This window comes from Mirounga angustirostris, unplaced genomic scaffold (assembly GCF_029215605.1).
Source record: "Mirounga angustirostris isolate CCGP_5_RB_7025 unplaced genomic scaffold, mMirAng1.0.hap1 SCAF_10, whole genome shotgun sequence".
Lineage (NCBI taxonomy): Eukaryota > Metazoa > Chordata > Mammalia > Carnivora > Phocidae > Mirounga > Mirounga angustirostris.
Genome location: NW_026991718.1, coordinates 84,412,957 through 84,419,158, shown reverse-complemented (window position 1 = coordinate 84,419,158; position 6,202 = coordinate 84,412,957).

The following is a 6,202-nucleotide window of genomic DNA, read 5'->3' as shown; positions in this document are numbered from 1 at the left end:
GAATTTTAATTTTGCACTTCAAACTTTCAAGAGCATGGCCATTTAGAAATTTTGTTTATTAAATTACAAAGTAGAAAAACAGATCTAAAATGTGTCATACAATTGATTTTATGATTAGTTATTAAAGGGGATTTATTTACTAGAACAAAGTTCTCTCTAACCCAGTAGAGCAAAGAGTGGTGGACTTCAGTGTGTTAAATCCATTTTATGCAATTTTTCTAATTTCTTTCAAGGTAGTAAATAGTTATTGAGGATTACCAACATACAAGACACTCTCATAGGCCCTTTCTGGATTAGTTCTTAGAAAACTTTTCCAAGTAGGAAAAAAAAGAAAAAGAAAAAAAGCTTTTCTAAGTAGGATTTAAACCAGTGCAAATTAATAGAACTTTCTGTGATGATAGAAATGTTTTTTATCAAGAAGAAGAAGAAGGTAGCGGGAGGGGAAGAATGAAGCGGGGGAAATCGGAGGGGTGGATGAACCATGAGAGACGATGGACTCTGAAAAACAAACTGAGGGTTCTAGAGGGGACGGGGGTGGGAGGATGGGTTGGCCTGGTGGTGGGTATTGAGGAGGGCACGTTCTGCATGGAGCACTGGGTGTTATGCACAAACAATGAATCATGGAACACTTCATCTAGAACTAATGATGTAATGTATGGGGATTAACATAATAAAAAAAAAAGAAATGTTTTTTATCCGTATTATCCAATATATTAGCTACATGAGGCTAGTGCATGCTTAAATACTTTGACTAAGATACTGGATTTTAAATTTTATTTAGTTTTAATAATCTAAATTTAAATTTAAAAAGTTATTTGTGGTTAATGGCTACCATACTGAACAGCATAGCTCAAGATATTATCAAAGAGATTTGGGATACTCATTCGTGAATTTGGGGATACCTTTCCTCCATGAGTCCATACAGAAGAAATTGCCAGGACCATTAGTGTTCATAAGTATAAACAGAAAGAATCTAAGTCAGACACCTTCCAGCTGCCATGCCCCTGACCTCCCTCCCTGCTGACAGAGGCAGCCTCCTTCAGCAGTGGTTGGATATGTCAGATCCAAACTGGCCCAGCCTCCCTTGCAGTAGGGACAGTTCTGGTCAATGGCATATGAAAGAGTCTACAGTTGATTTCTGAGAAACTATCTTCCTCCCTGATTAAAAAAAGAAAGAAAGAAAGAAAGAAAACCAAACCAATGTGAAGAGAAAACGTTTTTCCTCTTTTTGATGCTGGGAGCCATGCAGTCTTTTTGTTGCTGGTAACTGTCCGGTGACCATGAGCTAATAAGGAAAAGAAAGAAGCTTACCCTGGCATCACTGAGCCCCTGAATTCAACCTTGGGTCCACCAACCTATGGATTCCTAACTTTGTGAGAAAAACAAATTTCTATTGTTTAAGCCATGTTTCATCCATATTCTGTTGTTTGCAATCCTCAGTTTCCAAACTGAGTGAGATCCCTAAAACTCCTAATGGTAGGCAAGGTTGTACAATTTCACAGTGCTGTGAGAAAATGGGAAGTGTGGGAGCAGAGAGGATCAGAGGAGGACCGAGGTAATATGGGAAATGCTTTAAAGAGAGACCAACAGCCTTCCAACTATTCCAGAGGGGAGCTTTGGGACAAGGCTCTGGCACAGCTCTACGCTGGGGTGGGAGAGTAGGATGCCAATGAGGATCTCAAAGCAGGACCAGCAGAAAGAGGATGAAAGAGATAAAGGACTGGGGATATAAGCAACAGTCAGATCACAGGGGATCTGGAGGGACATAGTGAGGATTTTAGGCTTGTTTCTTTTTTTAATTTTTTTAAATTTTATTATGTTACGTTAATCACCATACATCACATCATTAGTCTTTGATGTAGTATTCCATGATTCATTGTTTGTGTGTAACACCCAGTGCCCCATGCAGTACATGCCGTCTTTAATAGTTTAGGCTTGTTTCTAAAGGCCACAGGAAACCACTGTAGGTATAAATAAAAGGCACGGCTGTATTGTCATGTTTGAGAGGACATTCAGGCTGCAGGAAGAGAGGGTTTAGAATGGGGTAATCCTAAAAGTTAACAGATCAGAGAGAGCATCCTATCAGGAGACCATGATGTCAATATGACCTAGTGCTCTCAATGCCAACATGGGTCACTTCAAATTAGAGTAGTTCGGTCAGGCAGGTCAGTGTCAAAATATATGACACGCAGGGAAGTTGCCAAGTTAATTCTAGCAGTTACTATCAAGCAGCAAAAGACGCTGTATCCTCCCTCAAACCAGGAGACTCTGAAGAATGAAGCGGGGGAAATCGGAGGGGTGGATGAACCATGAGAGACGATGGACTCTGAAAAACAAACTGAGCGTTCTAGAGGGGATGGGGGTGGGAGGATGGGTTAGCCTGGTGGTGGGTATTGAGGAGGGCACGTTCTACATGGAGCACTGGGTGTTATGCACAAACAATGAATCATGGAACACTTCATCTAGAACTAATGATGTAATGTATGGGGATTAACATAAGAATAAAAAAAAAAGAAATGTTTTTTATCCATATTATCCAATATATTAGCTACATGAGGGGGAGTGGGAGAGGGAGCAAGATGAGAGAACTTGCCAAGGATCCAGATTTATTAAGACAATGGTTAAAATGGTGTGGTATCAGCTTAGAGACAGAAAATTAGATCCCAGCAGCACACGACAGGTACCAGAAATAAGCTCACCATATCTTGACACGAGATAGACTACAGCTGGCTTGTAGATCACTGGCAAAAGAAAGCACGCTTCCATAAACTGTGCTGGTGTAACTGGTAGGACATGTGAAAAAGTAGGCAGTCAGATCCAAATCTGACAGCAATTAATTACAAGAACTAGTTCTGTGGGGACCGAGGATTAAATGCATAAAACAGAAATGTGAAACTTCTAGAACAGGAGATAGCATAAGATTTTTAGAATAATGTAAGAATTATTTAAACGAAGTTCAAAAGGATGGATAAATATCTCTTCAAATTAAAAACTGCTCTTGTTGAGAGGACATTATAAAAATGTGAAAAGTAAGCTCTTGCTGACACACATAACTGGAGAATGATTAGTATCCAGCAGTTACAAAGAACTGCTAAAAATCAATAAGGAAGAAGAAGTCCAATAGAAAAATGGACAAAATATATCAACAGGCACTTCACCAAAAAGGATCCATCAGTGGTGAAAAACATGAAAAAATGCTTAACTTTATTAATAGTCTGGAAATAGCAATTAAAGCCAAATGACACGTAATTTTACTTCTAGCGGGATTGGCAAGGACATCGAGCATTGAAACTCTCCTACTGTGCTGATGCCAAAAGTAAAGCATTATATTGTAAAGCCGTTTTTCTCCTGGTTCTATCCCGAGGGACCCCTGCATGGCTGCCAAAGGTTTCCCATACAGGAATGTTCATAGCAAAATTAATTGTAATAGCAAAAAACTGCAAATAGTATAAATGTCCCTGGACAGGAGAATAAAATTGTGGTGTAGTCATGAAATGGAATTCTGTTCAGAAGAATTTATTTCAGTGACAGTAAACCAAGAGCAGCCATACACATTGTTAGAGGCACCTCCAAACACAAAGTTGAGTACAAAATGCACGATACAAAGGTAAATACACAGAATCACATCACTTCTATAGAGTCGAAATACCCTCAAAATTTAATGATATATTGGTTAGCGATACATACGTCTCAGGTAAAACTAAGGAAAATCAAAGATATGATAAACACAACTTTCAAAATGGTGGTTGCCATTGTGGAGGCATTCTGTGGTTGAAGGAGGACATCCGAGGGGCATCCAAAGCTTTAGAAACATAATCTATTTCTCACACTGGGTAGTGGGCAAGGATATGGGTATTAGTTTTCAGTTTTTAAACTCTATATAATTACATGTGGATATGCAAGAAATAGTTCATAGCAAAAACAAAATTAAAAATAAAAGACTCCAGGTTTTTGTCCTGAGGGAGTAGATGGCGCTGACGTTGACAATAGCATGCTGACCACCAAATCCTATGGATGCGCCGGGGATAGACAATGTGGGGGTTTCCTTAAAGACAAATCTTTCAGTTAAAGGGACAGTCACTGACAGACAGGCTACACACCAAAAACCTTGTTTTATTTGGGTCTTGGATATTCTCTGACTCCACATTTCTTTTTTCTTTTTTTTAAAGATTTTATTTATTTATTTATTTGATAGAGAGAGACAGTGAGAGCAGGAACACAAGCAGGGGGAGTGGGAGAGGGAGAAGCAGGCCTCCTGCGGAGCAGGGAGCCCGATGCGGGGCTCAATCCCAGGACCTTGGGATCCTGACCTGAGCCGAAGGCAGATGCTTAACAACTGAGCCACCCAGGTGCCCCCGACTCCACATTTCTTACCATTACTGGATTTTCTAGGGAAATGGTGGTTTAATGGCCAACACTCTGAGCAGCATTCTTACTCTTTTCAATTTCAAGATGAACTATGTGTCTCTTGGACACAGCTTTGGTAGGTTTGAATGTAACATTACGAATGTGAAAACAGTGGATGGAGCAATGTCCACACATAAGAAATAGGCAGAAAATGCTATGCTTTGTCAGGTGCAGACTTTGGAAACAAAGGTAACATATGTGAAAGCTTTTGTATTAAAAACATAATATTGGTTGTGGTTGGTTTTTTTAGATTTTATTTATTTATTTTGAGAGAGAGAGAATGAGTAAGCAGGGGGAGGAGTAGAAGGAGAGGGACAAGCAGAGTCCACACTGAGTGCAGAGCGTGATGTGGGGCTGGATCTCACCACCCTGAGATCATGACCTGAGCTGAAATCAAGAGTCAGATGTTTAACCACCCAGGTGCCCCCATAATGTTGGTTGTTTTACGTGAGCAAGGAAATCTACTGAACCAGATACTCTTTCTGAATCCTTTTATTTGTATCTGTAACTGATTTATCAAATGAATTGAACTTTGGAAGAGGCAGGCAGAAAGTACATTTCTTTTTTATGCAGCACTGTGTTTCTTTCATCCTATGTCAAATCTCACATGCCTGGACATGATGTTATCTTGGTAGATCCTTAGCTTTTCTGGTCATTCCCAATTATTGCAAGTAGCCTGATTTTTCAGGTGTTAAAAAATCCAAACCAATTCAATATTAAAACTTTATCTCTTGTCCAGTCCATAGCTTACCCCCTGCCTAGCACAGTCCTGTTTCAGGCAGGGAAGCTTTCAGTGAGGTGGGGCATTTTGTCACTCTCCTGTCGTGCTCCTCGTACGGTGCTGTGAAGCCTCTAAGGTTGAAGAATTTGAAAGGAGGGAGAGGAATGGCCCCAATGGAGTGAGACATTTGTCACACGGCATTGGTGTCTTCTGGATGTGGCCAAGTCCAAACACTGATTTTTTTCTTTTGTGGGGCACTTCAGTGAGTTCTTCAGAGACTCCCACCCCCCACCCCACCTCCTGGCATCATTACTGGGAATCATTCCTGCATTCCCTCTCTGGAGGCAATACTTCTCTGGTTCATTCCTCATGCCTTGGTCCACCAGTCCACACCCCTCCTGGACTGTAGCATTTAAACAACCCAAGCCTGACACCTCCCTGGGGTCCCATCTAGCCCACAGAAACATGCCCATTTGCCCTGCCATCACTGGATGAGAAGTTTCCTCCCATGGCGCCATCTTTCTGCCCTGGCAGCCTCTCTGCAGAGCCTTTGCCTCAGTAGGCTTCTAAGTTTTGGGAGGATGGGGGATGTGAGTCAAGAATGAGTCACATCACCCCCCAACTTCTAACAGACATATATAAAACCCTCTTAATGATTTTTTAAAGGAGGCTTCATTAGGTTTAAGTGCAGAGGAAAGCAACTAATGGCATATTGATGATTCTCTCACAGAAATCTTCCCTCTATAATCAAAGTTTATGAGCTCCCTCCATGTACCCCACAGGAGAGGAACACTTGGAGCATGTTGGAGGTTATTCCTTAGCATCATCTCTATCTATATATGTACATGATCTGGTATCTCTCTTTAGAATGTGTAAGCAGTTAACACCCTTTGATCTCAGCCTCTGGGGCCTTGATCCCAACTGAGCCAATAGGGAAAGTTTGTTACCGTCCCATTACATGTATGGTAATTAGATTAATAATAATAATAATAACAACTAATATTTATCAGGTTTTTAGCCGTAGGCAGGAAGTGAATTATGTGGCCATGGGTTTTCTTTGGCCAATAAGTTGTT